Source organism: Manihot esculenta, chromosome 8, assembly GCF_001659605.2.
Source record: "Manihot esculenta cultivar AM560-2 chromosome 8, M.esculenta_v8, whole genome shotgun sequence".
NCBI lineage: Eukaryota > Viridiplantae > Streptophyta > Magnoliopsida > Malpighiales > Euphorbiaceae > Manihot > Manihot esculenta.
The window spans coordinates 20,442,423-20,461,684 of NC_035168.2; the positions used below are offsets into that span (position 1 = coordinate 20,442,423).

At 38.6% G+C, this 19,262-nt stretch overlaps 1 non-coding gene across 1 annotated transcript; it reads right to left on the reverse strand.

Moving 5' to 3' along the window:
* Positions 1-15,644: 15,644 nt before the first annotated feature.
* On the reverse strand, positions 15,645-15,751 carry LOC122724466. The gene has a single exon (XR_006351839.1). It is a non-coding gene; the product is annotated as a small nucleolar RNA R71 (small nucleolar RNA).
* Positions 15,752-19,262: the final 3,511 nt, after the last annotated feature.

The window sequence follows — 19,262 nt, forward strand, 5'->3', positions numbered from 1 at the left end:
CCCTTTGTGGGTGATGGGGGGTCAGAACAGTAGAATACTGGCCCGCCCAAGACTAGTAGTGTAGATGATGATGTAAATAATGAAGCCCCTAGGAATGTAAGTCCTTTACGGACAATTTTTCCCCCCATAGTATTAGATGATTAGGTGAAATTGTAACTTCCTTTCTTTTCAATTAATGAAATGTAGCTTTCATTTGTGTTTATGCTTTGGATTATTTTCGCTTTTCTTTATCTTTCTGATTGAATCGAGCCACTTAATCCATCCAAGACTTAACCCATTTTTTCCACTTGTAAATATTATCCGAGCTGGGTTATCCTTAAGAAAACTTTCAATAATATGCTTATTCAATAATCTTTTAAAGATTTAAGCTATACTGGATTGGTCAGCTCTATCACTATCCTTTCTCCCTGTGGGCCCGTCTGGGCTGGAATTTTAGTGGCTGACTATACTTCTGTTTCGTGAATTTCTTTAATCCGATTAAGATAATCTTGTTAATAGTTGTGAGCTCGTGTGTATAACTTATATGCAATTAAAGCAAATCAAATCATGTACCTTCTTAGCATATCGAGCCTAACTCCCATGTTTTGTTCTCCGTCCTGCAGTGGGACTGAGGCTATGGTTTTACTCGCTGTTTTCTGCCTCCAATTTATTTTGCCTAGGTCAGAGAGGATTTGTAACCTCTATTATGCCATTTGCCTTCCGCGAGCCTTGATTATTCTCTCGCTTGGTTCTTCCGAGCACAAAACTGTGTATCTCAGCTCGAGATTGTGGTGTCGGGGGCATTTGGGGAGCTCGGTCGCCTACCTCGCCAAGGTCTTGCGCAAGATTCAGGCACTGTGGCCTTACTGTTGTTTCATCATCTCAGCCGGTTTTGTGGTGCCGGGGGCACTTGGGGAGCCCGGTCACCTACCTCACTGAGGTCTTGCGCAAGATTTAGGCACTGTGGCCTTACTGTCGCTTCATCGTCTCAGCCAGTTTTGTGGTGCCGGGGGCACTTGGGGAGCCCGATCACCTACCTCACTGAGGTCTTGCGCAAGATTCAGGCACTGTGGCCTTACTGTAGCTTCATCATCTCAGCTGGTTTTGTGGTGCTGGGGGCACTTCGGGAGCCCGGTCATCTACCTCACTGAGGTCTTGCGTAAGATTCAGGCACTGTGGCCTTACTGTCGCTTCATCATCTCAGCCGGTTTTGTGGTGCCGGGAGCGCTTGGGGAGCCCGGTCACCTACCTCACTGAGGTCTTGGGCCTTTGTGCTTGTTCTTTTTCCTTTTTTCTTTTAATGGAAGCAAGACAAGTTATATCTCACAGTATAATTTGGCAATAACATTTATTTTATTTACACATTTCAAAATACAGCAATTCGCTTTACATTTGGTAGGAATTTAAGGAAAATACCTCTTTAAATACTGGATATTCCAAGCATGAGGCTCAGGGTTTTCTTGCATATCCTCAATTCGATATACCCCGGGTTTGACCACTTTGACTACTCTGAACGAGCCCTCCCAATTCGGCGCTAGCTTTCCCACGGCAGCTCTTTTTCCCGTGACTTTCAAGTTTCTCAACGCTAGGTCTCTGATAGAGCATATTTTAGACCATTTTATCTTGATATTATTGATAATTATTTACATGATTTCTGCTTAATTTAGTGCTCTTGGCATTGTTTTGCAGAAAATGGTGAAAAAGAACATTTTGGAGAAAATACCCTTAAAACTGCCTTATTTGGAGCAAAAGAGTGCAAGCCTGCCAAGTTGAAATCAAGAAAAGCTAAATAAGGAAAGTGGCAAAGAAAGAAAGAACATTCAGCCAAAGCAATTTGAAATTCAAATTTCAAATCTCCAAGTAGCCTTTTCCTTATTTAAGAAGCCAAATCTCAATTTGCCATATATGGAGAGCCAAATAAGGAAAGTATTTTGAAATTTAAATCTTCAAGATTCATATTCAAATTTTGAATTTCAAAATCTAGCTTGCTAAGGAAGCCAAATCCTGAAGATCACATGCTTGCCAACTCATACTTTGCACATTCAAAATTCACATGTGCAAGGAAAGGCTCCACCTTCCTTATTTGTGCATGGGCAGCAACTTGACTTTTGGGCAGCCTTTTGGAAGCACTTAGGCAGCCTCTTGAAGAGGTATGGGCAGCAAAGACATCTGCACCAGCAATTAAATAATGGGCAGCCCCATTCCTTGCAATTGAGGACCAAACGCACTCACCCATTCACGTGTGCATAAGCGTGCATGGGACACGCACATGGACAGCAACTCAAGGCGCACATGGACAGCAATTGAAGACCTAGGCAACTCCTCAAATCCTATATAAGAAGTCCTTAAGTGGCCGGCAAGAAAAATCTCCAATTCTTCCAACATTCAGCGCAAGGTAGATTGCTATTTCTCTCCATCTTCAGTTCATCCGTCCCTTTTCTTTTCCTTTTAATTTCTGTTTTAATTCAGCCATGAGTGGCTGAATTCCCCTATTCTAGTTGAGGATTGGTTGAAACTAAGGTTGTTTTATGGATTGTGAGATCTGATCATAAACTATTTGTCTTTGATTTGTTCAATATTCATACAATTGATGCTTTAAATCTATGATTGCTTTGTTGTTTTGATCAAATTGGCCACTTGATTCTTGATTGCAAGGTAATTGATTGTTAGTTGGGATAATTTTTAGTCCGTAATTGCTGGAATTATTCTGACCTAAGAACACTTGGTATAAAAAAACCAAAGAATTGTGTGATCTAGCAACATCTCATGCCTTTGAGTAGCTAGGATTGGATCTCTCTATTTCTTTATGCAATTGACAATTGTTTTGATGCCTAAGGTCCAAGGACGTTCCTTGGCAATTTGTTAATTAGTAATTGATTAGAGGATGTTCCCTAATTGATTTAATCATAAGGAGAGACATGGTAATGAGAAGCGTTTTCCACCTCCATAACTAATCTATTGAATCAATCAAGTGAACATAAGTTTCAATGATCAATCCAAACAACCAAGGTGGATCCATATCTTCAACTAGACCTTTCTCATATTGATTTCTCTTTGATTTTTATTGTTTGCTTATTTAATTGCTTTCAGTAGTTGTTAATCAAATCAACCTCAAAACCCCCCCCCCTTTTACTTTTATTGCACTTTACTTTTGTTCCGCTTTCTGTCACTTGCTTTCGGTTGCGCTTTCAGTTAATTCTCTTGATCTTGTTGAGAAAAATAGATAAGTTTTCAATTCTCTGTGGATTCGATCCTTTACCACTATCTGCAGTTGTAAAATTGTTGATAACCGGAAAGGTTATTTTTGACCGACTTCGACAATCGCGAGTCAAAAATTGGCGCCGTTGCCGGGGAATTGTTCTAACTTGTTTATTTTTCTTTTATGACCAGATCTGAACGTAGGGACACTCTACCTTACGATCCAGAAATTGAACACACAATCAGGAGACTAGGAAAGCAAGCCACTGCGCCTGAACCTTCAGCCACACATTCGGCCGCCGAACTTCCTCAACATTCGGCCGTTGAATCTTCCCTTCTCCAGTCACCGAACTTTGAATCAATGGCTGAACCTAATGCACAACATGCTGTCCATAATGGGCATGCTGTCCAAGACCAAATAATTCAAGAAAATCCAGCCATTAGAGCTCCAATGCCAAGAGAAAGAACCATGAGAGAATTGGCAGCACCTGTAGGTGATCAAGCACCACTTTGCATCACCTATCCACCTCTGACAATTCCCTTTGAACTGGAAAAAAGGTTTGATTCAACTTCTCCCTAAGTTTAGAGGATTAGAAAATGAAAGTCCACATAAGCACTTGAAAGAGTTCAATATTGTCAATTCATCTATGAGACCTCAAGGTATTTTTGAAGATCATGTTAAGTTAAGAGCTTTTTCTTTTCCACTTCATGATTATGCTAAGGATTGGCTATTTTACTTACCTCCTGGATATATTACTTCTTGGGATGACATGGTAACAACTTTCTTAAATAAATATTTCCCAACTCATAAGGGTATTGGTGTTAGAAGAGAAATCTCAAGCATTAGACAGAAACCATCTGAAGATTTATATGATTATTGGGAAAGATTTAAAAGGTTGTGTACAGGTTGTCCTCAACATGAGATTCCAGATAAGGCACTCATAGAATTCTTCTATAGAGGACTGCTTTCTTCAGAAAGGAGATTCATTGATGTAGCTTGTGGAGGATCCATTGCAGACAAGACACCTAGGGAGATGAGAGAGTTGATCTCAACACTTGCAGCCTCATCTAGGCAATATGGAGAAGAAAAGCAACTGTAGAGAGGAGTCCATGAGGTAAGTTCACCTTCTATTTCTGAACTGACATTTTTTAATGAAAGATTTTGCCATAGGACTAGTTCAACAGGTTCAAGCATCCCAGCCACCTAGGCAATGTGGTATTTGTACATATGTAGGACATCCAACCGATAAATGTCCTACACTTCAAGTAGACAACCAGCAAGTTAATGCCATTGGAGGATATAACAACCAGCCTAGACATGATCCATATTTCAACACATACAATCCAGGCTGAAGAGACCATCCCAATTTCAGCTACGGAAGGGCCAACAATAATCAGAACTATCAAAACTACCACAAGAATCAAGCCCAACCAGCACCTTCAAGTTCAAATCAGCACCTCGAAAAGATGATGGAGACACTTACAAACTCTGTGCAGACTCTCCAACAATAGATGGGACAAGTAACCGCGTTCATGAGCAAAGTTGAATCCCAAGGTAAGCTTCCTTCTCAAACTGAAACTAACCTGTAACGACCCGAAAATCCGGACCGCTACGGCGCTAGGATCCAGGTCGGCATAAGGCCGTTGGGACCCGTAGCAAGCCTAACATTCATCCTGTAAACCTGTTTAATCCCACACATGATCAACACATACATAATAATTTTGAACTTTTCCTTACATTCATTCATTCATTCATTCATTCCTTCATTCACCAAACTCAACCTGTGCATGCACTCTACATAAACACAGTCATAAACATTAACTCCTCTTTGGAGTCTCATCATTGCCCCACTGGGGTGACATAACATGTATTGAGTTTGGTTTACAATAATCATCATTAAACATTACGATCATGTACTAGAAAGGGATTAACATAATACTATGGTCAAGCACAACTCTAAACCTTCATAAGCATTATTACATAACATTTCTATATCATACTTTTACATGACTATACTCAACATAACATAACAACATTTATCATGTCCACACTAGCTATTACATGACCATGACTTCATTACTCTTGCTGACCTCCTGGTCTACCCTGTACCTGCAAGCCTGGGGGTTAAGGGAGAGGGGTGAGCTTCTAGAGCCCAGTGAGCAGAATAATAAAACATAGTATTTAAAACATATGATAACATGGAATGCGTCACAGCATAAACAAATCACATCAAGGATGAAGCCCTCTACATATTCCAATCATGCCAGGGGCGTAGTGCAGGCCACACCTGGTCTTTCTCTTATACATAACATATCATACATAACCAATTGTGCCGGGGGCGTAGTGCAGGCCACACTCGGTCTTTCTCTTACATAGTGCCAGGGGCGTAGTGCAGGCACGCCTGGACTTCCATATCATATCATCGTGTCATAACATATGAGGGCTAATGGATCATTCAACATTCATCCACATCAACAATATATTATGCAATGCAACATATTCGTGAATTCTAATGCAACACCCTAATATTTCTCATGGCATACATGATGCATGAATCATGCTAAAATTTTCATTTAATTTCTCAATTTAAAACATTAAGTTTAGTTCCACTCACCTTTGGCTAGCTCTGACAAACACTGAAGCAGCTGACTCACTGCTGGAGTCCTCGGTTCCTCGGGTCCGAACCTACACAGGTGGACTCAAATGAGGGACCAAACATCTATGATCATGACTCTAAAATACTCCCCAAAAACCCCCCAAAACACCTCAAAACATCCATAGAAAACATGCAAAGGAAGGCTGAACAGGGCACTTTCGGCGGCCGAAAGTGCCCTCCAGAGACGAAAGTCCATTTTCGAGGGCAAGCTTCGGCAGCCGAAAGGCTTGCCTCATAGACAGGTTCGGCGGCCGAAAATTCTTTCGGCTGCCGAACCTGGTTTCTCCCAAAGGGCAGAAACCCAGCTCTTCCATGCACACTTTCCTCCCAAACCTTCCAATCAAGCATCCAACTCTCTCAAAACATGCATACACACATACATCAACACCTAGGGGTCTCAAACTATCCTAAACCCCTACTACAACACATCAAACATGCATATCCAACACACATTGTCCATATAATCACATAAAACCTAACAAAACTCAACTAACCTAGACATGCATTTCTACCCCATAGATCAACTTAAAGCTTGCTTAAAACATAAAATGAGTTCAAGATCGGCTCTTACCTCTTGAAGATCGAGAGAGAGACGACCTAAACTTGGAGAACCAAGGAAAAGAGCTCATGAGTCTTCCAAGCCTCAAAACTTGCTTAAATGCTCAAAAATCTTCAAAACAAAGTGAAATCTCATGAAAATCATAAAAGATTTGTAGGAAGAGACTCAAAATCGGCGAAGGGCGGCAGAGAGCTCACCTTGGCCGAAAATGGGGAGAAAAGTTCGTCCATTCGGACAAGGGGACCCTTTTATAGGTGGCTGGCCAGGCCACTTTCGGGGGCCTAAAGTGCCTCCGCATGCATGCCATGTTCGGCGGCCTAACATGAGGTTCAGCGGCCGAAACTGGACTTCCCTCACTTATGCCTTCGGGGGCCTAAAGCACTCCCGAAGTGCATGCATGTTCGGAGGCCGAACTTGAGGTTCGGCGGCCGAACCTGAGTCTTCCTCTCAAGACTATTTTCATTCAAAACTTAATTTCTTTCTTGCTTAAAACCATAAGATACATTAAAACATTTTATAAAAACATGATTTTACCCTTCTAGAGGTTTTCGACATCCAAGATTCCACCGAACGGTAGGAATTCCGATGCCGAGGTCTAGCCGGGTATTACATAACCCAAGACAGAATGTTAGTGCTATTACTTTGAGAAGTGGGAAGGAGCTACAAAAGGTCAAGACTGATGAAAGAGCACCACCTGCGCAATCTGAAACATCATCTGCGCAAAAGCCGGTGCAACCTGAAGCCTCTCCAGCGCCATCTGAATCACCACCTGCGCAAAAGACTGATCAAAAGGTAAGTTTTCAAATTCCACCTCCTTTTCCAAAAAGATTTGAAAGAACACAAAAAGAAAAAGAAGAAAAGGAAATCCTTGAGACTTTCAGAAAGGTGGAAATCAACATACCTCTGCTAGATGCTGTTAAGCAGATGCCCAGGTGCGCAAAATTTTTGAAAGAACTTTGCACCAATAGAAGAAAGCTTGCTGAGAGAGAGAAAGTAAGTGTAGGTGAAGTAGTCACTGCTGTAATTAAAAGAGAACTCCGTACTAAATGCAAAGACAAAGGTATGTTTGCTATTTCTTGCAAGATTGGGAATTCTGGTATTAAGAAAGCTATGTGTGATCTTGGTGCATCCATTAATGTCATGCCTCTTTCCATCTATAAATCTTTGAATGCATGTGCACTAAAGGACACAAGAGTTGTGATTCAATTAACTGATAGATCTGTGGTATATCCCATAGGTGTTTTAGAAGATGTGTTAGTTCAAGTAGATGAACTTGTCTTTCCTGCAGATTTTTATGTGATTGATACTAAGGAAGATAGTTGCAATACTAGTTCTGACATCCTTCTTGGACGTCCTTTCTTGAGTACTGCTAGAACTAAGATTAATGTGCATGATGGTACTTTGACTATGGAGTTTGAAGGGAAAGTTATTAAATTCAATGTTTATGATGCTATGAAATATCCACATGATATGTCCCCTATTTATGGTCTTGATATAATTGACTGCTTGAGCCAGAAATTATTTGATGAGAATCAAGATTGTATTCTGAATGATGATCTTTGCAGGAATGAGAGCCAGAAAGAGCCAAAACTTAAGGAGACAGTCTGCAGCATCCAACAGATGAACTGCAGTCAAGTACAGACTGAAGGAAACTCTGTTGCACCACTTCAGAAAGGCTTTGCGCAGACTGAAACCTTTCAACCGCCGAATCCAGCCATCTTTCGGCCGCCGAATCCGACTACCTTTCAGGCGACGAATCTCTCACCTCAGTCTCCAATGCAAGCAAGCTCTTCCAGTCCTCCTCTGCAGTCAAGTCTTGCGCAGAAAGAGACTTCTAAAACCACCTCTATGCAGACATCTTTGCAACACTCTTCAGATTTGAATCCTCTTCCAGACCATCTGAAATACATGTACTTGGGAGCTGATAAGACACTACCAGTAATAGTGTCCAATGAATTGAGCCAAAATAAAGAAGCAAGCCTCTTGAAGGTACTGCAGAAACACAAAGGAGCCATAGGATGGACCATAGATGACATAAAAGGTATCTCTCCTTCCACATGCATGCATAGAATACACATGGAAGAAGAATGCAAACCAGTCAGAGATGCTCAAAGAAGACTGAATCCACCTATGATGGAGGTAGTGAAAAAAAGAAATAGTCAAGCTCCTTGATGCAGGTATCATCTACCCAATCTCTGATAGCAAATGGGTGAGTCCTATGCATGTAATCCCAAAGAAAACTGGGATCACCATTGTTCCAAATGCTGAAGGGGAACTTGTCTTCACTAGAGTTCAAAATGGATGGAGAGTATGCATGGACTATAGGAAGCTAAATGCAGCCACAAGAAAAGACCACTTCCCGCTACCTTTCATTGATCAGATGCTAGAAAGGCTTGCAGGTAAGTCCCATTACTGTTGTCTTGATGGTTATTCAGGTTTTTATCAGATTCCAGCTGCTCCAGAGGACCAAGAAAAGACCACCTTCACTTGTCCTTTTGGCACTTTTTCCTTTAGAAGAATGCCGTTTGGACTATGCAATGCACCTGCCACCTTTCAGCGATGCATGATGAGCATATTCTCTGACTATGTGGGTAAGACAATTGAAGTGTTCATGGATGACTTCATAGTGCATGGCAACTCTTTTGAGGAATGCCTTGCCAACTTGGAAAAGATCCTACAAAGATGCCTTGAGTCTAACCTTGTGCTTAATTATGAAAAATGCCATTTTATGGTTAATCAAGGTATGGTTTTAGGACATGTTGTTTCAGCTAAAGGAATTGAAGTAGACAAGGCTAAGGTAGACACAATTAAAAATCTGCCTTATCCCACAAATGTTAAAAAAATCTGTTCCTTCCTTGGACATGCAGGATTCTACAGGAGATTCATAAAAGACTTTTCCAAAATCACACAGCCGTTATGTAAATTGCTTCAATAAGATGTTACATTTGATTTTGATGCAGGTTGCAAAAGAGCATTTGATCTGATAAAAGAATTGCTTGTGACTGCCCCAATTATTCAAGCACCTGATTGGAACTTGCCATTTGAGATCATGTGTGATGCAAGCAACTATGCAGTGGGAGCAGTCTTGGGACAACGTGTGGGAAACTCACCCCATGTCATTGACTATGCCTCTCGCACACTGGATGCTACACAAAGCAACTACACAACAATAGAAAAGGAGCTTTTAGCTGTTGTATTTGTTTTAGAGAAATTCAAATCGTATCTCTTGGGAACCAAAGTCATTGTCTATTCTGACCATGTAGCTCTGCGATATCTAATCAAGAAAAAGGAAGCAAAACCGAGACTCATTCAGTGGATTATTCTATTACAGGAATTTGATCTGGAAATAAGAGACAAGAAAGGGAAAGAAAATCTTGTAGTCGACCACCTCAGCCGGCTTCCATCTAGCTCTGCGCCCTGTTCAATCAAGGAAGACTTCCCAGACGAACATCTGTTCGTCACTCATTCTGCCTAGGAGATCACACCATGCACACCACACCCCAAGGGAGTACTCAGTTTTCTTTCCTCTTTTCTTTTCTTATACATTGAGGACAATGCATGATTTAGGTGTGGGGGTGCGTATCTCTTCTTCTTCTCTTCTTCTTCTTCTTTTCTTCTTCTTCTCCTTTCTCCTTTCAGATTTGCAATTTTGCTTGTTACAGTCGGTCTGCGAAATTTTTTTTTTCTTTTTCCTTTCAATTTTTGCGATTTTCCTTTCAGTTATTTGTTAGTTTGTTTTAATTTATGCTTTCAATAACACACACACAACCATAACCTTCTTCTTCTTCTTGATTTGCTCTACTCAAACTGATGAACTATGTTAGATAGGTTTTCTTTCCATGACCCCATTGATGTGATGACTCTTGTAATACCCGGCTAGACTCCAATATCAAAATTCCTACCGTCCGGTGGAATCTCGGATGTCGAAAACCTCTAGAAGTGTAAAATCATGTTTTCATAAAATGATTTAATGTATTTTATGGTTTTAAGCAAGAAAGAAATTAAGTTTTTAATGAAAACAGCCTTGTGAGGAAGACTCAGGTTCGGCCGCCAAACCTCAAGTTCGGCCGCCGAACATGCATGCGCTTCGGGTGTGCTTTAGGCCCCCGAAGGCATAAGTGAGGGAAGTCCAGGTTCGGCCGCCGAACCTTATGTTCGGCCGCCGAACATGGCATGCATGCGGAGGCACGTTAGGCCCCCGAAAGTGGCCTGGCCAGCCACCTATAAAGGGGTCCCTTGTTCGAAACGGGCGAGCTTTTCTCCCCATTTTCGGCAAAGGTGAGCTCTCCGCCGTCCCTTGTTGTTTTCGAGCTTCTTCCTTCGAGTTTTCATGATTTTCACGAGTTTTCACCTTTGTTTTGAAGATATTTGAACAAAAGAGCAAGTTTGGAACTTGGAGACCCAAGGAGTGAGATCTCCCCCATCTCCGAGTTAGATCGTCTCTCCTCTCGTTCTTCAAGAGGTAAGAGTAGATCCATACTTCTTTTCATGTTTTAGTTGAGTTTCATGATGATCTATGGGGTAGAAATGTATGTTTAGGTTATTTTGAGTTTATGAGTTTTTATGTTGAGTTTTGAGCAATGTATGTTGAATATGTATGTTTGATGTGTTGTAGTTGGGGTTTAAGATAGTTTGAAGCCCCTAGGAGCTTGTGTGCTTGAGTATGCATGTTGTAGAGTAGGTAAATGCATGTTTGATTGAGTTGGGAGGCTTTTATGCATGGTGGAGCTGAGTTTCTGCCCTTTGGGAAGAACTCAGGTTCGGCAGCCGAAGGCTCTTTCGGCCGCCGAACCTGCCTGTGGTAGCATGTATCGGCTGCCGAACCCTGCCCCCGAAAGAGGACTTTCGGCTCTGGAAGGGAGTTTCGGCCGTCGAAGGTGCCGCCGAACATGCATGAGTTTCGTCTCTAGAGGGAACCTTCGGCCGCCGAAAGTGCCGCCGAAGGTGCATGACTTTCGGTTCTGGAGGGCCTTTCGGCCGCCGAACCTGCCGCCGAAAGTGCCCTGTTCAGCCCTCCTTTGCATGATTTCTATGATTGTTTTAAGGTGTTTTAGGGGGTTTTTGGGGAGTATTTTAGAGTCATGTTCATGGATGTTTGGTCCCTCATTTGAGTCCACCTGTGTAGGTTCAGACCCGAGGAACCGAGGACCTCAGCAGTGAAATAGCTGCTTCAGAGTCATTAGAGCTTCAGCCATAGGTGAGTGGAACAACTCTTTATGTTTCAAAGCAAATAAATAAATTTTGAGCATGATACATGCATCATGTATGCCATGAGATATACTAGGTTGTTTGCATTAGAATTCACGAATATGTTGCATTGCATTATTTGATGTTGATGTGGATGGATGTTGGATGATCCTTTAGTCCTCGTATGATGTGATATGATGATGATACGGTATGGAAGACCAGTGAGGCCCATTCTACGCCCCTGGCATAGTTGGAATGTTATGTTATGTTATGCTATGGTAATAGAAAGACCAGTGAGGCCCATTCTACGCCCCTAGCACGATTGGACCATGTTGAGGACTATTGGTGACAAGTCCATCCTTGATGTGAATTGTTTGTGATGTGTTGCATTTCATGAAAGCATGAAATATAAATTGAATATGTTATTATTCTACTCACTGGGCTTTATAGCTCACCCCTCTCCCTTAACCCCCAGATTTGCAGGTACAGGGTAGACCAGGAGGTCAGAAGGAGTAGAGTTATGTTGTATGTAATAGATAGAAGTGGACATGAACATGAATACGATGTAATGTAAAAGTATAGTATAGAAATGTAATGTAATAATGCTTATGGAAGTTTAGAGTTGTGCTTGACCATAGTATGAATGTAAATCCCTTTCTAGTACATGATCTTAAATGTTTAATGATGATTATTGTAAACCAAGCTTAATGTATGTTATGATTTGTGCATGCACAAGTTAAGCTTGGTGAAGGAATGATAGAATGAATGAAAGAATGAATGAATGAGTGAATGAATGACCAAATGAGAAAGTTTTAAATTTTTATGTAATTGTTGATCATGTATGGGATTAAACAGGTATTCAGGATGAATGTTTGGCTTGCTACGGGTCCCGGCGGCCTTAAGCCGATCTAGATCCTAGCGCCGGTAGCAGTCCGGTTTTCGGGTCATTACAACTCTTTAAACTTATATTGAATCAATTGCAGTGAGTTGTATTCATGTTTGAGAATTGCCTTTTGAATTGAATCTTTGAGCTTGTCATGGTGAAAAATATATTGATGACCCTCATTTGAGAGAATGAATTGAAAGTTGTGTGAATGAACTTAACATGAATTGATTTAGCAATTGGTGTTGATTTGCCCAATGCATTGATTAAAGAAATTCAGCAAAGGCTTAGACCTCATAAGCACAAATTCAAAACTGTTCCAATGGTCAAAAGACTATAAACAGAGCTAGTAGCCACTTGGACAGGTGACCAATTGAGTAACTGGGGATGGGTATCACCAATATGTACCTTCACGTGAAAAGGTTGGTGACTTTTTCAAGAAATATTAAAGTGCAAAAAGACTGAATAAAGTACTTAAAGGTAAGGGCAAGTCACTCTGAAAGCTAGAAAAAGTCTTATCTGAACAATTAATATGTGCATGTATGATCTCTCTCTTGAGGAAAATAAATCCTAGCCATGGTAAGTAAAGGAAAACAAGGAAAGAATGTGAGTAATCTTCATACATATATTCTTCACTGCAATGATTCAAAATAGGTGTCTTGAGTAAGAGTTTAAGTGGAAATAAGGATCAAGTAGCAAAAAAAGCTTGTTTGACTATGTTTATTTGCTTGAGGACAAGCAAAAGGCTAAGTGTGGGGGTATTTGATAGAGCATATTTTAGTCCATTTTATCTTGATATTATTGATAATTATTTACATGATTTCTGCTTAATTTAGTGCTCTTGGCATTGTTTTGCAGAAAATGGTGAAAAAGGACATTTTGGAGAAAATACCCTTAAAACTGCCTTATTTGGAGCAAAAGAGTGCAAGTCTGCCAAGTTGAAATCAAGAAAAGCTAAATAAGGAAAGTTCTAAATAAGGAAAGTGGCAAAGAAGGAAAGAACATTCAGCCAAAGCAATTTGAAATTCAAATTTTAAATCTCCAAGTAGCCTTTTCCTTATTCAAGAACCAAATCTCAAGTTGCCATATATGGAGAGCCAAATAAGGAAAGTATTTTGAAATTTAAATCTTCAAGATTCATATTCAAATTTTAAATTTCAAAATCCAGCTTGCTAAGGAAGTCAAATCTTGAAGATCACATGCTTGCCAACTCATACTTTGCACATTCAAAATTCACATGTGCAAGGAAAGGCTCCACCTTCCTTATTTGTGCATGGGCAGCAACTTGACACTTGGGCAGCCTTTTGGAAGCACTTAGGCAGCCTCTTGAAGAGGTATGGGCAGCAAAGACATCTGCACCAGTAATTAAATAATGGGCAGCCCCATTCTTTGCAATTGAGGACCAAACGCACTCACCCATTCACGTGTGCATAAGCGTGCATGGGACACGCACATGGACAGCAACTCAAGGCGCACATGGACAGCAATTGAAGACCTAGGCAACTCCTCAAATCCTATATAAGAAGTCCTTAAGTGGCCGGCAAGAAAAATCTCCAATTCTTCCAAGATTCGGCGCAAGGTAGATTGCAATTTCTCTCCATCTTCAGTTCATCCGTCCCTTTTCTTTTCCTTTTAATTTCTATTTTAATTCAGCCATGAGTGGCTGAATTCCCCTATTCTAGTTGAGGATTGGTTAAAACTAAGGTTGTTTCTGATCATAAACTATTTGTCTTTGATTTGTTCAATATTCATATAATTGATGCTTTAAATCTATGATTGCTTTGTTTTTTTTATCAAATTGGCCACTTGATTCTTGATTGCAAGGTAATTAATTGTTAGTTGGGATAATTTTTAGACCGTAATTGCTGGAATTATTCTGACCTAAGAACACTTGGTGTAAAAAAACCAAAGAATTGTGTGATTTAGCAACATCTCATGCCTTTGAGTAGCTAGGATTGGATCTCTCTATTTCTTCATGCAATTGAAAATTGTTTTGATGCCTAAGGCCCAAGGACGTTCCTTGGCAATTTGTTAATTAGTAATTGATTAGAGGACGTTCCCTAATTGATTTAATTATAAGGAGAGACATGGTAGTGAGAAGCGTTTTCCACCTCCATAACTAATCTATTGAATCAATCAAGTGAACATAAGTTTCAATGATCGATCCAAACAACCAAGGTGGATCCATATCTTTAACTAGACCTTTCTCATATTGATTTCTCTTTTATTTCTATTATTTTCTTATTTAATTGCTTTCAGTAGTTGTTAATCATATCAACCTTAAAACCCCCCCTTTTACTTTTATTGCACTTTACTTTTGTTCCGCTTTCAGTCACTTGCTTTCGGTTGCGCTTTCAGTTAATTCTCTTGATCTTGTTAAGAAAAATAGATAAGTTTTCAATTCTCTGTGGATTCGATCCTTTACCACTATCTGCAGTTGTAAAATTGTTGATAATCGGAAAGGTTATTTTTGACCGGCTTCGACAATCGTGAGTCAAAAATTGGCGCCGTTGCCGGGAAATTGTTCTAACTTGTTTATTTTTCTTTCATGACCAGATCTGAACATAGGGACACTCTACCTTACGATCCAGAAATTGAACGCACAATCAGGAGACTAGAAAAGCAAGCCACTGCGCCTGAACCTTCTGCCACACATTCAACCGCCGAACTTCCTCAACATTCGGCCACCGAACCTTCCCTTCTTCAGCTACCGGACTTTGCACCAATGGCTGAACCTAATGCACAACATGCTACCCATAATGGACATGCTGTCCAAGACCAAATAATTCAAGAAAATCCAGCCATTAGAGCTCCAATGCCAAGAGAAAGAACCATGAGAGAATTGGCAGCACCTGTAGGTGATCAAGCACCTCTTTACATCACCTATCCACCTCTGACAGTTCCCTTTGAACTGAAAACAGGTTTGATTCATCTTCTCCCTAAGTTTAGAGGATTAAAAAATGAAAGTCCACACAAGCACTTGAAAGAGTTCAATATTGTCTGTTCATCTATGAGACCTCAAGGTATTTCTGAAGATCATGTTAAGTTAAGAGTTTTTCCTTTTTCACTTGATGATTATGCTAAGGATTGGCTATTTTACTTATCTCCTGGATCTATTACTTCTTTGGATGACATGGTAACAACTTTCTTAAATAAATATTTCCCAACTCATAAGGCTATTGGTGTTAGAAGAGAAATCTCAAGTATTAGACAGAAATCATCTGAAGATTTATATGATTATTGGGAAAGATTTAAAAGGTTGTGTACAGGTTGTCCTCAACATGAGATTCCAGATAAGGCACTCATAGAATTCTTCTATGGAGGACTGCTTTCTTCAGAAAGGAGATTCATTGATGTAGCTTGTGGAGGATCCATTGCAGACAAGACACCTAGGGAGATGAGAGAGTTGATCTCAATACTTGCAGCCTCATCTAGGCAATATGGAGAAAAAAAGCAACTGCAGAGAGGAGTCCATGAGGTAAGTTCACCTTCTATTTCTGAACTGACATCTTTCATGAAAGATTTTGCCATAGGACTAGTTCAACAGGTTCAAGCATCCCAGCCACCTAGGCCATGTGGTATTTGTGCATATGTAGGACATCCAACCGATCAATGTCCTACACTTCAAGTAGACAACCAGCAAGTTAATGCCATTGGAGGATATAACAACCAGCCTAGACATGATCCATATTCTAACACATACAATCCATGCTGGAGAGACCATCCCAATTTCAGCTACGGAAGGGCCAACAATAATCAGAACTATCAGAACTATCACAAGAATCAAGCCCAACCAACACCTTCAAGTTCAAATCAGCACCTCGAAAAGATGATGGAGACACTTACAAACTCTGTGCAGACTCTCCAACAACAGATGGGACAAGTAACTGCGTTCATGAGCAAAGTTGAATCCCAAGGTAAGCTTCCTTCTCAAACTGAAGCTAACCCAAGACAGAATGTCAGTGCTATTACTTTGAGAAGTGGGAAGGAGCTACAAGAGGTCAAGACTGATGAAAGAGCACCACCTGCGCAATCTGAAACATCATCTGCGCAAAAGCCGGTACAACCTGAAGCCTCTTCAGCGCCATCTGAATCACCACCTGCGCAAAAGACTGATCAAAAGGTAAGTTTTCATATTCTACCTCCTTTTCCAAAAAGATTTGAAAGAACACAAAAAAAAAAAAAAAAAGGAAATTCTTGAGACTTTTAGAAAGGTGGAAATCAACATACCTCTACTAGATGTTGTTAAGTAGATTTCCAGGTACACAAAATTTCTGAAAGAACTTTACACCAATATTTTATTTTTTAATAAAAAATATTTTTTATTAATTAAATTTTTTTATTATTCTACGCGTCAAAAAACATATAAAATATTATTCTGAGAAATATTTTTTATAAAACAAACATTATCTTCTAACACTCAAAACGTTCTACATTTAGAGCATTTTACTTTTGCAAAAATAAGGTACATTGAACCCGTGCATTATGAATTTAATTATTTATAATAATATGTAATTAATATATAACGAGAGAAATTAACCACAATGAAATTCTAGAGTATTTGAATGTTTATGGGTTAGAACTCATGGATTTTAGTTTCTTTTTTTTTTTTTGTTATATTTTAGTAACATAAAATTTTATTTTTAACATTTTACATTAAAAAATTAATGTTTTTAAATAAAATATTTAAAGTATTTTAAAATACAATATATAAAATTATTAAAATCCATAAAAATAATATTTATACTTAATCATTTTATTATTTATTTATATAAATGAGTATTTAACATATAAAATTTAAATTGTATATTTTTTAATTTAAACTCATTGAATAATTTTCAAAAATACTAAACACATTCCCTTCTTTTTATTATTTATGTTGGAAGTACTATAAAATTTTAATTTTTTTAAAAATGAGAAATTTTTAAATTAAAACATTAAATTTTTTATTTTCAATAAAAGACTTATTTAAAAAATTTAATCCTCACAAAAACTTTTTTATTCCAAAGAGAGAAATTGAGATTCCTAGAAATTCCAAAATCTTGTTGTTGTTGAAAAATGAAAACCAGCCACTCATCTAAAGCCTTGAAGAGCCCACCGCCAGTTAATGATCGTCTCAATCGCCGCGTCAATGGTCGTCGTAGCCATCAGTCGCATCACATAAAAGCCGCCTCACTAAAATTGCTTAAATTAAAACCCTAAAAATCTCTCTATATATAAAAAGTGGCCTTACTTTTTTAATTTATTATTAAAAGTTTTTATTTCTCCCTTTTTATAGTGCTAATTGACTAGTTATTTTTGTTTGGATTCTGGGAAATAAAGATGGGGATTTTCTCTTGTTAAAAAAGAAAGAAAGAAAAATTAAATGGAGCCATTCCAAGAAGGGTTTGGTTGAATTATTTGCATAAAATATAGATGATAATGCAAGATTTCTTATATTACCAATGATGCTGTTAATATTTGGTAGTTAGTCTCAATTGATGTAGCAGCCACATTACAATATAAATCATCCTTTTCTAAATATATAAATAAATAAATAAATTATAACACTCACAAAATATAATAGTAAGTATATCTGAAAAAATTTGAGAGATATCAGATTTTACTCCTTCAATTTTCAATCTCAATTTTTTAAAAAATTATAATAAAATAGAATTCTTTATATTGCTTTACCCACAAACAACTACTTCGCTTACATGTGCAACCATGTTTACATATTAAATGAGTATATGGAAAAGCACCAACCCAGTTTTCCCTCTCGAGCTCAACACATGTCTGTCCTTTGGCCTTTTATATATTTATATATATAACATATAGCAAATCTCATATGAGATTAGATTAATAAGGAAAAGCAATTGAAAAAAAAAAAAAAAAAAAAAAACCCAAGTTCTCAAGTCTTGGATACTTCTCGGTTCCTACTTGAATTTTAATAAAATCATATACCATTTTATTTTTTTCTTAAAAAAAATTATAGATAAAAAAATCTTTAATTTTAATAATTAATTTTTATAAAATATTTTATAGGGGTGTATGTTGGCTTCCTTTTTATTGATACTAAAGAAATTACCAAAACTGTCTTACTGGTGTTTTTCTTGCCTGGCCACGTCTCAGATCGGAGCTGGACTCTAACCGTCGATTCATCGGTTCTCCCCCTTTGAACCAGAGCTATATCCAATATAAAACTGATCGGATTGAATTGCGGGATTTGGATTTAATTTTTTATTTTTTAATAATAAATCAATAGACTAGCACTCTTTTATGTTGAAATTGACGGTTGAAATTGATGGTTGGAACCGAATGGTTCATTTTCAAGGATCACTTTACTTTTTGAATTTTCAAATAAGTACCAAAGTATTTCACTATAAAAATAATTTCAAAATTCTGTCAATCGTCTCAATAGTCTTTAATTACTTAAAAAATGAATACAAACTGTTGGAATCAGAAAAAAAAAAATTTAATTTAGATCGCCAAATTAAATTAAATCATCAATTTTAAACTGAAATCGATTCGAAACAGCCAATAACTCATTAGTATTTCCATCTCGGGTACAGTTTTTCCTATCTTGCTGCCACTTGCCTAGGTGGAACAAAATTTGCAGGTCGGATTCTGAATCTGTAGATTTTGCTTGTTTGAATTTTATTTGGATATGGGCTAGTAGTTCTCTAAAACCTGCGTAATCCGCTTAGTTCTGTTGTTTTTCTTGAGCTCTTAAAACACATCATCTCAATTAATCATTTTATCTCCAAAAGATAAATAAATAAAAAGTAAAACTCATGTCTGAGAGAGGAGATTTTTCCCT